This window comes from Chiloscyllium punctatum, chromosome 9, assembly GCF_047496795.1.
Source record: "Chiloscyllium punctatum isolate Juve2018m chromosome 9, sChiPun1.3, whole genome shotgun sequence".
In the NCBI taxonomy this organism is placed as follows: Eukaryota; Metazoa; Chordata; class Chondrichthyes; order Orectolobiformes; family Hemiscylliidae; genus Chiloscyllium; species Chiloscyllium punctatum.
In genome coordinates this window covers 75,259,698-75,278,156 of record NC_092747.1, presented here as the reverse complement: position 1 = coordinate 75,278,156, position 18,459 = coordinate 75,259,698, and the positions used below count along the sequence as shown (strand labels likewise).

Genomic DNA, 18,459 nt, shown 5'->3' with positions numbered 1-18,459 from the left:
ATTTACATATAGTAGAGCTGTTCAGAGAAAATAACATGATTCACTTGTTAAAAACACTCGCATGTGACTTCGCTAACGTAACGTCAATCAAAAATTTCTTTGAAACTTAAACAGACAAATCCAATGACTTAAAATGAATTACACAATTGCAATATTTTCTCATTGAAATAACAGGACAAGTTTGTTTTCATACCAGAGAATAACAAGAGATCAAACAGAAGGCACAGAAACTTGTATACAAGTGAGTTTAATGGGATGCTTTAACTGAATTGAATGACTGAAAACAAACTATTATTGCCCAGTATAAAATTAATTTAAAATCTTTACACTGTCCTGGAGGAATGAGCAGCACAGTATAGTAACATTATCGGCTAGTCATTGTAGAAAGGAGTAAACACAATAATCAAAAGTGAGATTATAATAATTGGAATCTTTCTTTCTTTTTAAAAGTCAGTCAATTCCATTGAAAACATAAAACTTAGAGTGAAATATGCCACAGAACAGAATCATGGAATTATATAATTTTACAGTAAAAAGGAGGCACTCGACCCATTGTGTCTACATCAGCTCTCAAAAGAGCTACCCAGCAAATCTCATTTTCTAGTACTATTTCCATAGCTCCATAGTTCATTACTGTCATAAAAATATATACCCAGCTGTATTTTAAAACTCCTAAAGAATCCATCTCAACACTCTCCCAGGCAGTGCATTCCAGATCCTAACAATGCTCTGAGTAAAGAAGTTTCTCCTCATCTCACTCCTAGCTCTCCTGCTATCAATCTTGAAACTGAGTCCCCTAGTTACTGACATAGCGGAAGCAGAAAATCCTTCTTTACCCTGTCAAAATTGTTCATAATTTTGAACACCTCAATAAGGTCACTTCCTAATCTTCTTTGCTCTGAAAAGTAGAAGTCTAAATATTAAATCTTGTGCCTAAAATCCCTCATTCCTAGTTATCATTCTAGTAAATCTCTTTTGAACTCTCTCAAGGGTTTTAATATCCTATCTGAAATAAGGTGCCCAGAATTGAATACAATACTCCAAAAGTGCTCTGACCAATGATTTGTACAGGTGTAGCATCATTTAATACTCTATGCCTTTATTTATAAACCCAAGGATCTCAACTGTTTCAAGTTGCCTAGCCACCTTCAGAGAGTCATGCACGTGGATCCGGAGGTCCCTCTGTTCCTATCCTCCCCTCAAGTTGGACCATTGAGCCTGTATTTTCTCTTCGTGTATCTTTACCAAAATGCATACCCCATATTTCTCTGCATTGAAATTTATCTGCCAGTGTCTACCCATTTGATAAACTTGTCGATGTCCCTTTGAAGTCACTCTGCACCATCCTCACAATTCACTATTCTTCCTAGCTGACCACCATTTTTAACTCAACTCCAAACTGAGAAATGCTCACTTATATCTATCCTCTGTTTCCTAACTTTTAGCCAACTTCTAATGCATGCTGCCACAGACCCATCAATCCTTAACATTTCTAATTTTCGAACCAACCTGCCACGTGGCACCATATCAAATGTCTTCTGAAAATCCAGAGCAAGTGCTTTGACAACATATAAACAATGAAATTTTTGAACATGTTGATAACATTCCAAAATGAATCTGTTTCCAGGAAAAAAAAGTATATAGCAGCATTTACTAAGTCAAAGTTAAAAATCATACAACATCAGGTTATAGTCTAACAGATTCAATTGGAAGCACGAGCTTTCCGAAGTGACAACCACCTGATGCAGGAGCGTCGCTCCAAAAGCTAGTGCTTCCAATTAAACCTGTTGGACTATAACCTGATTTGTGTGATTTTTAACTTTGTACATCCCAGTCCAATTTGTTTACTAAGTCAAGAAATGATTCAGCTTGGAAACACTTGATTGTACATGAGGAGGTCAGTAATGCTTTACATCAATATGATACATTTGTAGAAGGGTTGAGAAAGGACATGAGTAGAAAGGATCGGAGTGTTTGGGGTAATATAGTTTATAAATATATTTGGGGGAGTTGGAGCTGACTAGAAATATGTTGAACACTATACAGCAGGCCAGAAACCCCTTTTCGGTTAGCCATTTCCCATTGCTAATATCTATCTTCCTACATAATGTAATCCTAATGAAATTTAAAAGAGGGACATTGGGGTAATTTTTTGACATTCACATTTACAGATTCAGATCTGGTCAGCAATTAGTGTGCATCAGAAGATTGCGGCTGTGTTGCCTGTAATGTCTTTATATTGGCTCAAGTTGATTTTACCATCAGTACAAACTTTGAATGTGATCTATAAAAAGGGCAGCACGTGAACTATAGAAATGCTGAAGATGCATGCAAAACAAAGGTGAGGAAACCAATTAGAGGAAGATTAGGGACATAAGCAAATAGAAGAATGGAGTAGAGTTAGCACAAGAAAAACGTGAAGTTGAATTAAAAAGGGCAATGTGAAGGTGAAGACAACGTCTGAGAGAATTCTTTGTCAAGGATTATTGCTAAAGAAGATTAAACAGATCCTTTAAATAAATTGGGTCATTATGTTAGGAGGGCAAGAAACCATTTGGTACATTTAGTCACAATGATATTTCGCCATGCAAGTTGCTAACTACATCATCATAACCTTGTGGGCAGCATGGTGGCACAGTGGTTAGCACTGCTGCCTCACAGCGCCAGAGACCCAGGTTCAATTCCTATCTCAGGCAACTGTCTGTTTGGAGTTTGCACATTCTGCCCGTGTCGGCATGGGTTTCCTCCCACAGTCCAAATAAAATGTGCAGGTTAGGTGAATTGGCCATGCAAAAATTGCCTGTAGTGTTAGGTGAAGGGGTAAATGTAGGAGAACGGATCTGGGTGGGCTGCTCTTCGGAGGGTCGGTGTGGACTTTTTGGGCCGAAGGGCCTGTTTCCACACTGTAAGTAATCTAAGTAGAAACCTTGCACAATGAATGCAACTGGGCATCCAGAACTTGAGTAAACACCATTGAGTATCTCCTTAACTAAGTTGATTTAAAGATTGTGGAATTAATGGCTCAAGAACAGAAAAAAAAGGTATCAATTAGAGTGAGTGATTTCAATGTTAAATTATATACAGAAATTTAAAAATTGGAAGCATAATAGGAGAAAAGTCAAAGTATTTTTCTTACTCTCTAACAATAGTTAAGATCTTTAGATGAGAAACCATACATTTAATAGGTAATTTTCAATGACAGACATGTTGTATGACGATATTCAATACTGATCCTATCTTTAAAAACATACAAAGAGATGGAAATGTATAAAGTTGACCATTTTTAAGGATGTTCTCTTCTCTCTCATCTGTTAATGTGAGTGTTCTTCTCCTGTGTGGCTGTGGAGCTTTTTGTAAAGCTTCTTTCTTTCTCCAAGTCTAAATTTCTGTTGACCTTCTGTTGATGAAACGAGGGTCTGTCTCAACCTTAGTTGTGGTGCTTTTCTTCAATAATTGTACCTTTTCTCTGTTGGTGTCTTACCCATATTGTCCCAATGAGTATTCTCAAGCTGTGATGGTTACTGAAATTTCAAACACTTTCTCTATGCAGTCTCCTCTCACTATTTTACTCTGCTGTAGATGTTCTGCAGAATTACTACTTCCAACTAATGGTGAAATAGGAGTCAAAGTGTATACAAAGCTATAGTCTCATCAGTACCATGTCTTACTAATGTGTTACTAACAGTGCCTGCAGCATCAAGTAACATAATTATCTGGTCTTTCTGGCATTTCAATTGAAGCCTGTACCAGTTCTGTAACCTGTTGATTTTTTTTTTCTTCCAGTTTTTCCATTCTTGGACTCAAGGTGCTCTTTCACAATTCTAGGATGTGTTCCATGTTGCTATTATATCCACCGTTGCTCATGGCTTTGGGCCTTTGCTCACTTCTATCTGGTCTCTGGGTCTGTATTCCAATAGCTATTATGAGTTTTCAAGATGTTTTAGTTTATCTTCTTAATTTCAAAGTTCTGTTTAACTGCTGGCTTTGATGCTTCTTTATTCTTTTCTACTGTCACCTATTACACTGCCATCATCTGAAGTCGCTGTAATATTTACGTCGAAACAAAGCCAGACTTCATCAGTATCACTTATCTTTTGACAGGAAAGAATCATTAATTGTATTATAAAAGGTACAAGATTAATTTTGCTTTCCCCAAAATCACTATACTATAAACCAAAGGAGCTACAATAATATCTCAATTTAAAAAGGGGATCCTTGAAAAATAAAACTCACTAATATGCAAACATTTCTGAAAAGGAAAATAAATTTGATACTTAACTTAGAGCATTCAATCTGTTTATGAAATCTTCAAGAGTCCGTCAAAGAGAAAGCTTAGAGGAAATACCATTACATTATTGAAGGAAAGGGTGTGACTGTATGCATTTGATTTCAGTGCTCTTTTTTAATGGATGAAAGGATTTATCATACACTTACTCTACATAGGTGCTCAAATAGCTGTTACTAAGACAAAGCTACTTAGGAATGTCAAATCACATGGAAATGGAGCCCAAGTCTGTCAGGTTTCAGGTGTCCTCTCAACATCTTTTGTACATGTTTCATAAAATCTGTTCATATTTGCTTATGAGAGAATGTAGTCCCATCTTACTATATAGTGGCAAGCAGTGAAACCACCCACAATGCCAGAGGCAACACAGTGCTATCTGTGATAAATGATAGCAGCGTAGCATACCAACCCTAGCAGCGGGGAAAAATTTTGAAGAGAAACTTAGCAGTGACCAGAAATAGTGATGGACTTTAAAGGCCCATCTAGGTACTAAACCACAGAGGAGGTTTAGTATTCTAAAGCTGAAAAAGTGTTGGAGAAAATCCATAGTCACAAAAAACTGCTAAATTCAATGATGGAAATCAGTCTTTTGCCTGCCATTTCAGTTTAAGGCATAAATCCATTAAATGCTGCAACCAGGAAATAGGGAACTCTATCGACCTTCTATAAATTTCATACAACAATGTGAATAATTGTTATAGAGTCATACAGGATGGAAATTGACCCATCCATGCCATCAAGTTTTCCAAATTTAACTAGTCCCAGTTATTTGCATTTTGCTCATATCCATCTAAACTTTTCCAAATTATACATTGATCATAATGTCTTTTAAAGTTTGTAACTGTATCTGTACCTACCATTTCCTCTGGCAGCTCATTCCACATATGAATCATCCTGTATGAAAAAGTTACCCGCAGGTCCATTTTAAATCTTTCTCCTCTCACCTTAAAATTATGATCTTTAAATTTGAACTGCCCGACCCTTGGGGAAAAGACCTTTGCTATTCACCTTATCTATGCCTTTCATGATTTTATAAACCTCTATAAGGTCACCCCCTCAACCTCCTACACTCCCAGTTTATCCATCCTCTCCTTATAACTTAAATCCTCCAATCCCAGTAACATCTTTTAAAATCTTTTCTGCATCCTCTCCAATTTAATTATATCCTTCCTATAGTCGGGTAATCAGAACTGTGCGCAGTACTCCAAATATTTCCTCATCAACATCCTGTACAACCACAATATGACATTCCAATTACTAAGCTCAATGATCTGAGCAATGAAGGCAAGTGTACCAAACGCCTCCTCTACCACTCTTTCTACTTATGTCAATATGAAAGAAGAGTTCATTTAGGATTGCACACTAGTGGGGTTGCAGGATGAAGCTTTATTAGAATATCTTTTTCAGTCTAAGAAATACGTTACATAATGATAAACACTACAGTTCTTTGGACTGGCAGAAATTTGAAAGTAGAACAATCTTATCTGAGAGGACAAAGAACTTTCCTGGGGCCAGGTGAATAACTCTTCCAGGGTCCAATTTGTTCATCAAATGGCTACTAACTTATTGGGAAGACAGCAGCCACAAGGGAAAAGAAGGCATTGCTCCTACTATTGATTCTTCCTGCATTGTGGTGGGAAACACCACTTCAGTGCTAACCTTGCCCCCAGTTCACAATGCTGAATGCAATACTTGGTGTAAGGTAGGCCATTTTCATGTCATTTACTAAGGCAATCTTAGAAGATTTCAACTAGAATATTTCAGTAAAATGGTTTCAAAATAGACCAATCCAGTCTGTAATTGTCCATAATGCAGATTCTATCCAGGAACAATCATTGAAGAAGTGGAAGTTCAATAAAAGCAAGTAGGTAATGAAAAGCTAATCTAAAAGGATATGTTTAGGTCCAATTTGGATTGTGCCAACATCTAAAAACTGTCAATCTACAAAAAAAAAAGACAGTAAAGTCTTCTGATGGGGCTTCCGTGCAAACTGTGAAGCACTTAAGTCTTCTTTCAAAGTGAAAAATAACCAATTTCTGGAACTTCTGAAGATACAAATTGCCTTTGCAAATTTTAAACCATCAAGAGGAGCTCAAACAAATCAAAGTTAACTAAGAATTGATGTGCCCTAATTACGTCAAAAAAGACTGCTAACCTATACACTAAACTGGCAGCAGTCCCACATTCATTAAAGCCTGGAGATTACAGCAGATTTATAAATGTCCTGTGTAGCCAATGTTCTCATAAATTGACACAAAAAGGTATACATTTAAAAAGGAAAAAAAATCTCTTTCACAAAATATTAACAGATCCAAGATCACTATGAATGATTAGCTGACAAAAACCTTCTGCAGTGAACACAGTCATGAACTTGCGTTTGAAACACTCAAGAACAAAAATCTTCATTTTAAGTTTGAAGACTGTCGTGGACAGGCAATGTTAATGATGTTAACATGATATTGATCCTCTTAATAATGAAGAAACCCTCCAAAGTGAGGATGAGCTTTCGAAAACGAGTGCTTCACTGACTTCCAATAGTATTTCTTTTTTCCAGTTAGCTTGCAGAAAACCAAGTGAAACATTTAGGTCCTGATCCATAAGAGAAAAAGAATCAATTTCTGGATGTCCAAAGGCAAATTTTAAAGTTAAACATCAAAAGGATCTCAAATGGATCAGATTTTCTCAGAAATGATGATTCAATTCTACATTGAGGGGCTCTTGACATATTCATGTATGCAGAGAAGCTGCATTCTACCCCTTCCCCAGACAAGAATAAGTAAGCACATACATTCTATATGTTCTTCAAAACAGCCTCAAATGCTGTTTAAGGTTAATGTCTCAAGCAAAAAGTACTTGTTGGGTGAAGGAAGGTTAAAACAACTACCATAAATGATCTTGTGAGGTGACGTGGAATAAGGTTACCCACTTCTTTACACTAGAAATAGTTAATGGGCATGCAGAGAGGAATTATGTCTCAGACACGTCAGACCAAATGGAAGTGAAACCAGAGTTTGAAGGGGTCCAGAAGATGTTTTCTCGTACTACGTCTTGTGTATAGTTATGGTTAATGAAACCTGTTAATGTTCATTTACGAGATGCAATTAGCAAAGTTATACAGCATGTAGCAAATGTTGATGACTACAGACACTAGCTGAATTCAAGAACAATACTCCACCCAATTGTCCTAATACCTTTAGTGTTCCAATGCATGACAGTAGCTCAAATGATGAAACCAGTCTTCTGTACTTATTTTATCATTCCTGGATACAAACAGATTTTAAACCATAAAGGCACCATAAGTTGGCTGCTGTACTGTTAAAATATCAGGGTGCAGACTGCTTTAATGTATAATAATACATGTTTATACTTAGAAATTGTCCTAACTTTCAATGGAGTGGTATTGCCTGTTCACCTATGCATTAAGGTTCATCTGATGATGTGGGTTCTGCCTATAAGTTTCTAGATTGTCAAGAAGCCTGCTAGCAAAAGATCTTTGTGCCTTTCCCCACTTAGTGGGCGGCACGGTGGCACAGTGGTTAGCACTGCTGCCTCACAGCGCCAGAGACCCGGGTTCCCACCTCAGGCGACTAACTGTGTGGAGTTTGCACATTCTCCCAGTGTCTGCGTGGGTTTCCTCCAGGTGCTCCGGTTTCCTCCCACAGTCCAAAAATGTGCAGGTTAGCTGAATTGGCCACGCTAAATTGCCCGTAGTGTTAGATGTAGGGGACGGGGTATGGGTGGGTGCGCTTCGGCGGGTCGGTGTGGACTTGTTGGGCCGAAGGGCCTGTTTCCACACTGTAAGTAATCTAATCTTGTCATGTCTTTTCATCTAGGGAAGTGATGAAGGTAATGGACTGAGCAAACATGGTATCAATCATTTGATTTTTCCAACTAAATTGACTTATCAGCACATGCCCCTTTCGATTGCCTGGAAGAATCCTGTTGCATAGGCATATAATGGCCTGTGACATTCACAAATATAAGAAGGGTAAAACAAATCTTTGAAGAGTGTGGGCATCAGGTTCCAGCACAATCTTGTGCTCCCTTTTCAGTGGACTGAACAGCACAGGTGTCACTGTTTATAAACATGATTACTTCGATATGGACAGAAGCACAAACATTTTTAAAAGGTGCTTTTGAACTAAATTACCAGTTCCAGATATATTTTCCATACTGAATCCTGTTATTAAAATTTCCCAGATGGTATTTTTTTCTACAATGACAACAGTCAAAGGGAGACATGTGTTATAATTTCGTCAGCTAAACAAAATGCAGGATATAATTTTGTGTTAAAGCTTACTGAGATTAGATTTATCATTCTGCTTTCAGCCTTTATGTCAGAAGAGTGTAAGATCTTACCAGTTCCACTTGGCTTGTTTATTGCACTCTAGGAATGCATGACAGATTCAGGTCATCTAACTGTCTAAAGAAGCCCCATCAAAACATCTTTGTGTAAGTTATGTTGGAGGACAAGCTTGGTATAGTGTTATTCCACTCATATTTCAACAAAAACTGAAAAAGCCATTATATCTTCCATAAAATGCTTTCTGCGCTCTGATGACACCTGAGTGACAAGTAATCAACAATGTATGTTTGCAGTCATGCATGAAAGGATCTGCGCCTGGTTTGTGTACTGTGAATTAAGTTTGCTAAGTTGACACACTGTGCTTGACTAAAACAAGCTACAAAGTATGCAATTGGACAGGGCTATTATTAGCTTTAATGTAGAATATCAGATTAACAAAACTGTTGTCATGGACCTTCAATTGTAATACCTCTCCAAATAAAATTAATTTATAAGGTGTGCTATGTATGTTTCTGCTTTACCAATTAGATGCGGAAATATTAAGCTGTCTTTTATACAAACTCCTGAAAGCTCTGTCCAGGCATAGCAAACAAGCTGATAATGTTGAGAAATTCTAATTACCTCTAAAGATCAAGATTCTTGAGAACTAAATCCATCAGATCTAACTATCTAAAATCGTATTCACAAGATTAAAATGGTTATGGTAAGTAAAAACAATCAGTTTTATCAATAACTCATTTTCACAACTGAAGCTGAAAACCATAATGCCTGTATGAAGCAGCTTGTAGTGGATAGATAAGGTCTCAGGAGTTGGAATCAACCTGATTAGGTTTGATCCAAATAGAATGAGTTACAGTTCAGTCTGATCTACTATGATATTTGCTGAAAACATATTGTGAGGTATATGAACACAAAGCATGAAACAAAAGAAGCACAGTCAATGCAGTGAGAACATTCCTTTCTGCAAAATAAAGATCATAAAAATATCAGCACAGAAGGAGACCACATGGTCCAGGATGCATGCATTTGTGCCAATTCCACAACAGATGTATCTCCCTTAATTAATAAACCTAAGCATATAAATTTGACTATTATCATTTATCCCCTATGAGACAAATAAAGTGAGTTGATGGAAAATGGTATTTAAGAGGGAATTAAAGAAGCACATAATAAGTATTTACTTGAATATTCCTTTCCTACTCTTCCTCTAAACCCATTAATAGTTTTCCATTTTAATTCCCTTTAAAGAAGTGTCCACTTCTCTTATAATGGCCTGCACATCACATCATTCTTAACACAAACATAAATATGTCAAGAGCCCCTCAATGTAGAATGGACTAGATTTGGAGATATATATACTACAGAAATTGTAACAATGGTATCTAATTCAAATTCCATATACATATAAGAGCAAATTACTGTCGATGCCAGAATCTGAAATGAAAACAAAAAATGCTGGAGATCACAACAGGTCAGGCAGGACCCATGGACAGAAAGGTTAGCTTGCTTTCTCTCCATGGATGCTGCTTGACCCACAGTCATCGGCAGCATTTCTTGTTTTCGTTCCACACACATGTAGTCTTCCATGCAGATGTCACAGGAAAACAAGATTGCTCTTTTCCATCCCAGGTACACGGAGGCCAATTTTCACGTCATAGCCATTCCAATGGAGAACGCTGATTAAGCAAGTAACATATCTTGGATCAGTGGTCCTGACAGGCTCAGTTCCAAAAGTGGGCAGTGCATATATGATATGAAACACTGCAGAACAGAATGTACAAATAAAAGAACATTCAAGGGCAAAGAAATAATTAATCATTTTACTCACCAGACCTCATCCATCTTGTACTCTCAAATCTACCAACCTCGTAATTGACTGTATTTTGAACACTTCTACTATAATGGCTTGCAAGTCACATCTTTCTTATCATAGAGTTGAGGAAACAAATTCTTCTTAACACTTGCTTAAAATGAACTTTTATCTGATGCAAATGCATTCTTCAACATGTACAATAAGGTGGCAGCAGTAACCTGGTTCACAACTGCCTGAGCACACAACTGCCTAATTGCCCTCCCTCAACTTATCTTACCTTCTCATACTTCGTTTGACCTCTCCTGCTCACAGCTGTGGGGCAGAGACCAAGCACCATTCCTCCCTGACTGCCTCCAAACTGGATCTTCTCATGCTTGCAACCGGGCCTAGCAGTGGCTGCACAGCCCACAAACAGCCCGCCCCACCGGAGCTCCTGTTCCAGCAAGAATTTTGTAATACTTCCCCCACCCCCCCCAGCCCAGTGTTTATATAACCTCCATTTATTTTATAACAACAGCCCCCCAGCCCAGTAATTTTATAACACAGCAGGCCAGTGCTTACATAACCCCAACTAGTTTTGTAACCATCCCCAGCCCTGCATTTTTATAACCCCAGTAATTGTATGCTCCCCAGCCCATTAATTTTATAACTGCCCCAAGCCCAGCACTTACATAAGCCCCATCCACTGTTTGTATAACTTCAATGTTATATACTTCCTAGCCCACTGTGTATATAACCCCCAGTAATTTTATAACAATCCACCCAGCCCAGTGTTTTAATAATGTCTCCCAGTAATTGTATAACACCCAGAACTCAGTAACATCATAACACCCTCCAAACTCTACATGTATATAACTCTCCCAGTCTAGCATTTTTCATCCTTTTTTTAAACTGCCCCAATAGTCTTCATAAAATCTCTCAGCTCAGTACATTTATAACACCTTCCCAGCCTAGTGATTTTTCTTTTTAACACTTGAGAGCCCAGTGTTTTATAAAACACTCCCAAACAGTTTGTGCTTTTATAAAATGCCCCCAGCCCAGTAATCTTTTAACACCTACCAGCCCACTAATTTTATAAACCACTCACCCCATTCAATGATTTTATAAACCTCCCCCATAACCAAGCTTTTTTTAAACATATCACCCCAGTAAATCCCCCGCCCCAGTAATTTTACATCACTCCACTCCAGTGATTTTATAACTCTCACCTCCAGCCTAGTGATTTTACAATCACAGATTGAGAACAGCTAGTACAATGGCAACAACCACACTGTTCTTCTTGTCCTCTCCCCTTCCTCGCCTCGAAACTCGCACTAACCCAGTAGGAGGTGCTGTCCAGTGCCAAACTGTCTGTCTGCACTCAACTGCAGGCAATCTAAGGCCAAACAGGAATACTTGGTCTCCAATCATCTTGAACAACTTTCATTGCTGGACCAAGATCTTGCATTGCTAAGCCAATGCAGTAGCCTGTCTGCAATGGTTTCACCACATTTAATGAGTGCACACAGAAGCAACTTCCACACCCTCAAGATGACTTTTGAGGCTGGAACATCTTATGGACAGTTCTGTCAGTGTTAGACTGAATGCCGCACTACGATCATTGCTCAGGAACTCAGACGCTATGACATTGACATCACCACCCGGAGTGAAAACTGATGGCATGGGAAGGACAGCTCAGAGAGAAAGGTGGTGGCTATACCCTTTTTCTGGAAAGTCAAGGCTGAACAAGAACATGGCATCCATGGCGTTGACTTCACCATCAAAAACATAGAACATAGAACAGTACAGCACAGAACAGGCCCTTCAGCCCACCATTGTGCCGACCATTGATCCTCATGCAAGGTAAACCTAATGTACAAACCCTCAAATTTCTGTGACTATATGCATGTCCAGCAGTCTCAAATATCCCCAATGACCTCGCTTCCACAACTGCTGCTGGCAACACATTCCATGCTCTCACAACTCTCTGCATAAAGAAACCGCCTTTGACATCCCCTCTATACTTTCCACCAAACAGCTATGACCCCTCGTGTTAACAATTTCTGCCCTGGGAAAAAGTCTCTGGCTATCAACTCTATCTATGCCTCTCATTATCTTGTACACCTCAATTGAGTCTCCTCTCTTCCTTCTTTTTTTCCAATGATAAAAGTCCAAGCTCAGTCAACCTCTCTTTGTAAAATAAGCCCTCCATTCCAGGCAGCATCCTGGTAAACCTCCTCTCAACCCTCTCTAAAGCATCCACATCTTTCTTATAATAGGGCGACCAGAACTGGACATAGTATTCCAAGTGCGGTCTAACCAAAGTTTTATAGAGCTGTAACAAGATCTCACAGCTCTTAAACCCAATCCCCCTGTTAATGAAAGCCAAAACACCATATGCTTTCTTAACAACCCTGTCCACTCTGGGTGGCAATTTTAAGGGATCTATGTACCTGCATACCAAGATCCTGCTGTTCCTCCACACTGCCAAGAATTCTGTCTTTAATCCTGTACTCAACTTTCAAGTTCAACCTTCCAAAATGCATCACTTCACATTTATCCAGATTGAATTCCATCTGCCACCTCTCAGCCCATCTCTGCATCCTGTCAATGTCACGCTGCAGCCTACAACAGTCCTCTATACTGTCAACGACACCTCCTTCAATCTCCTCATCCAAGTCATTAATAAAAATTACAAAGAGGCCCAAGAACAGAGCCCTGTGGAACACCACTCACCACTGACTTCCAGGCAGAATACTTTCCTTCCACTACCACCCTCAATCTCATGTGACCTATCTTTACTAATTAGTCTGGAACATTTTAAAGGCTTTAATAAACTCCAACTAAACAATGTCTACTGCTCTGCCAAGGTGAGCCTTTTTGGTAACTTCCTCAAAAATACTAATTTAAGAATGAGAGACATGATTTTCCTTGCACAAAACTATCCCTATTCTGTTTTTGCCTCTCTAAATGTCCGTTAATCCTATCGTTTATAATCGTCTCCAACAATTTACCCATAACCAAAGTCACACTTTCAAGCCTATGGTTCCCTGGTTTCTCCTTACAGCCTTTCTTAAACAAAAGTACCACGTTAGCCCCCCTCCAGTCATCAGGCACCTCACCCGTGGTTATAGATAGAGTCATAGAGATGTACAGTGCAGAAACAGACCCTTTGGTCCAACTCATCCATGCTGACCAGATATCCCAATAGGATGAGAAAAAGCATGCCTACAGGTGACTGAAGGCAGAGGTTCAAAACAAACCCATGACATGATGAACAGGTGGGTGGGTGGAGAAAGCACTGGAGGCCCAAAAAATGGCTGACAACTATGATAAGCATGGTGAAGTGGGAGATGGCACTGGGCAGGGTGACACTAGGCACACAGACACACAAGATGGCCGCTGAGGCACAAGTTCACCACTTGATACACAAGATGGCGCCAGACCACAATATAGAGAGAGACAGTAGGGCAAACACAGATACTGCCTGGGGCCACCAGAATGCCAGCACAATGCACTCACAACCTAGTTGATTAGTTCAAGGCGGGTGGGAGAGACAATACATGAGTAGTGTATACTGTATGCCGGAGTGTCTGGGTCCAGCTAACATCCTTGATAGAAATGTTAACAGATTGATACGGACTCAATACAAAGTGCTAACAGCCAGGGCTGTAGTAATCGTCCTTCTCAAGAAGAGTGATTAGCACCCTTTACTATAGCAATGGACTTTTACACTGATTTTGAAACTAACAAGGTCTGCGCTGAAACCGACGACTGCACTGAAATTAACAAAGGCTGCACTGGAACTGACAATGACTGCATCAAAACTATTAATGATTCTGCAATGTTTACAATAAACAAACCATGTTACAGAAACTATAAAAGTATCTTGACATGTGCTCTGGGTTGAGAGAAGACTCACAGCTGACCACTGTGCTGTTGGTATCTTTCTCTCCCCGGAGCTCTGTTATTTCCTTGTACAATAAACTCTGTCGTTGAACCACGGCTCTGAGTCAGAGGCTGGTGATTTTCCCCACAACAATGGTTTCTTCTGTGCTGTCAACACCACATACAGATCAAACACCCAAGGACCAATCCTACAGCTGGCCAAGGACAGAGTGACTCTTATCAAAAGATAAAGTTGTCATCAAAATATGCTGGGGGTGGGTACTGTGGACACCTCCTCAACTAGAGGTCTGTCATCAATCCGAACATCCGAGTGCATTCCACAGCACACTATACGCCATAAGTTCAGCAACACCCCAGCATGCATGAACAAGAGCAAGCTATCAGCAAGCTTAAGAACAACAATGCTGCTGCAGCAAACCTTATCTCCACTGAGACATTGAAGTGCAGAGGGAAAAAGTACCTGCTGCAGTTAAATGCTGTAGTCGTCTTATCTGGAAGGAGGAGAGCTCTTAGATGCCACTGTCCTGAGTATTTTCAAAAAAGGGAACAAGTCCAACCACGACAACAACAGGGTAGCTGCTGTTGACTGTTGAATAAGTCATCGCCAAGGCCTGCTTCAACTGTCTCCTCCCTGTGACCGAGGAACTCCTCCCAGAGTCACAGTGTGGCTTATGGCCATGGAGGGGCACAACAGACATGATTTTCACCATGCAACAGCTGCAGGAAAAATGCAGAGAAAAGGACCTACCCTTGTAAAAGGCCTTCTTCGACTTTACAGGTCATAGTGCACATTACACAGGAATGTACTTTTTTTTGTGGCAGAATTGTTAAAAGAAAATAGTGTGAACCTAATGAGTGCACACAGTCTTGGTGGACTTTCAAGAAAAATGTATTCTAGTTAATAAAAACAGAAAGTGCTAGAAAGTCTCAACAGGTCTGGCACATCCAGGAGAGAAAAACAAATTTATTATTTTGAATCCAGCAAGACTTTTCCTTGAAACTGATTCACACCATGAAATGTAATCCCATTAATCCAAAAAACACTCTTTTACAGATTTCAAAACACCACTATATGATACTCAAAAGCATTATTAGTACAGTATTCTCATCAGAACATTCATTTCTTAACAGCCCCACTGGGATTAATTGGTTCTTTCTTTCTGGAGCTATTATACCAGAGGTTAAAGATTGGTAGCAGCAAATAACTGCTTCAGGGTTTTATCCAAACACATTCAGTCTAACTCCTTAACCTAATATAACTGCATTTTTCTTTCCTGTATTTCTGATTGTTGACAGAAATGGGAAAAGAACAGTTTTAAAAACTAAGAATTATTGAAGGATTACTGCAGTTTTTGGAAATAAATAACTTGATCAACTAGAGACAGGAGACTGCATGAATGGAGCTTTGTCCACAACAAGGTTTGGATTAGTCTGTGGAGTTGTGATCAGTTAACAATGAACAAGCCTCTGGTATGCCAAAACCAGATTTTTATTTTTTGAGGGGGTGGAGTTTAGGTAATGTTTAGGTCAGAAGTCACTGGACATCCACAAGCTGTTTTGTTCTCTTCTGCACCTCAGGTGTGAAGGTAGAATTACAGAATCCTGACAGTACAGATTGAAGCCATTTGGCCCACTGAGTCTGCACTGATCCTCTGAAAAGTATCCCACCCAGACCCACCCACCATTCCCGTAACCCCACATTTACCATGGCTAATCCACCTAGTCCACATCCTTCGACATTACAAGGCAATTTGGCATGGCCAATTGACCCAAACTGCATATCTTTGGACTGTGGTTAGAAACCAGCAGAAACATATGCATACATGGGAGAAATTGCAAACTCCCTACACAGAGGTGCCCAAGGTTGGAGTCAAACCCAGGTCCCTGGCAGTGCTAATCACTGTGTTCCTGTGCTGCCCCCAAGGTAGCCAGTTCATTTCCCTTTACAAGTTTTTGTAAGCAGTAACTTTTAATTGATAAGTCAGAGACTCTTGTAAAAATGAACCAGTCACCCTACACCTCCTGCAACAACTGAATGTATGTCGAGAAGGAAGACTGAGCAGTAATATTCTGATCAGCAAAAGGATCAACTCAGCAAACTCTGTTGACAAAGCCCACAGATCTGCCTTCCCAATCTTTCCCTTCACATAACACTGCTTTTTTTTTAAAATCTGTGACTATGTGCACGTAGAGGGGTAGTTGAAATGAGAACCAGAGGTTTAAGCGGTGAAGTTATATGTTATCTGCAGTTAAAATCTATTTCCTTTAAATAAATAATAATCTTTGCAAAACCTGGCTTTCTGTCAAGGAGTGTAAAAGGTATGTAAATTGAGAAATCTGCACACCTTTTAAAAGGTCTTAACTTTTGTGATGACTCTGAGGCTTAATTTCCAGTATAATACCTCAGTGAGGCATAACACAAAAATAAACCAGTGTTCACAAATTTAACTATCTTCTTCCTTTTACTGGAGTAATATTTTACATAAAACTTTGTGTTTCACAGCTCTGTAAAAATTACAATTGAAAAAATCTTTAAGCAATAGGTATTTGCCATAAGCTTAATAAAATCATTTCCAGAAATTCCCACAGAAACTTTGAGGTACAATTATTTTCCTTGGCAAGTCATAAACCCTCCAAAGTTAACAAAAACACATTAGTTCTGAAAACTGGCCCTCACAAGCGAGTTAAAAAAATCATAGCTACAAAAATATTCACAATTATTAATTCCTTCAAATGCACAGAAAAACCCACATTTCACTATTTCAAAATCAAGAAAGATCCAAACTTAACACAAATGAGGCAGAGGGTGACCAACAGGGAGAGGCAGCACTTTGGCACATATATTACAGTCTAGAAGCAATCATCAGCGCTGAACAGTGGATCATCATGGGCTTGGTATCAAGGAGCACTTCAGACCCAAAAACTTTCTCCAAACACTACATCACAGTAGTATTTCCCTCCCTCTCCCCCTCCTCCTCTAACCAAAAGAAAGAAAGAGGGATAAATTATTGCATATTATTGGAAAATTTGATGCTAGCAGAGTAAGGCTTTGGCTTGAGAGACTTTCAAGAGCAGCACCTCAGCAGAAAGTACAGATAAGCTCAAGTTAAGTCCTTTTAATTTTCCTTTTTAGACTTATGGCAGTTAGGGCAGTTGCATGATCCTCCTGCAGGATGTGGGAACTCAGGGAGACTTTCATAGTCCCTGATGACTACATCTGCGGAAAGTACACCCAGCTTCAGATCCTGGGAGACGATGTCAGGGAATTGGATGCACTCAGGATCACCTGAGATGCTAAGCGCATCATGGATAAGAGTTTTAGTGAGATGGTTACACCTAAGGTGCAGATAGAGAATAGCTGGGTGACCACCAGGAAAGGCAAAGGGACTGGGCAGAGTGTGCAGGAATCCTTTGTGCCCATTCCCCTCAAAAACAAGTATACCATTTCAGATACTATTGGGGATGACTGCTGAAGGGAAAATAGCAGCAGCTAGCAGTGGTACTACAACTGGCTCTGGGCACAGTGGGAAAGGGTCAAGTTAAACAGGACCTTAGGTAATAGGAGACTTGATAGTTAGTGGTCAGACAGGAGATTCTCTTTCCACAAATGTGAATCCAGGATGGTGTGTTTCCTCCTGGGTGCCATGGTCCGGGATGTCTCAGAGCAGCTGCAGAACGTTCTCAAGGGGAAGGGTGAGCAGCCAGAAATTATTGTTCACTTTGGTACAATTGATATAAGTAGAAATACAGATGAGGCTCTGTGGAGTGATTATAGAGAGCTAAGAAAAAAAGTTAAAAACCAGGACTTCGTCAGGATTTTTTCCACTTTCAGGATTACTTCCAAAGCCATGTGCTAGTGAGGGTAAAAACAGGAGGATATGACAGAGGAATGCATGGCAAAAGAATTGGTGCAAAGGGCAGGGATTCAGATACTTAGATCATTGGGATCTTTTCTGGGGCAGAGGTGACCTGTTTAAGAATGACGGGTTACATCTAAACTGAAGGGGAAACTAATATCTTGACAGCCAGGTTTGCTAGTGCTACAAGGGAGAGTTTAAACTAGCTTAACAGGGGTTGGGATCCTTAACAGAGAGAGGCAGGATCCTCAACAGCAGGAGGTTGGAAGGAGATAAAGTAATCAGAAATAGTAAAGTGAAGAGGTAGGTC

The 18,459-nt window shown here is 39.5% G+C and overlaps 1 protein-coding gene across 7 annotated transcripts in view; it reads right to left on the bottom strand.

The window, feature by feature from the left end:
• amotl1 (angiomotin like 1) overlaps positions 1–18,459 on the bottom strand; it is a 237,087-nt gene that overhangs the window by 85,897 nt on the left and 132,731 nt on the right. The gene's annotated exons all lie outside the window — the stretch shown is intronic.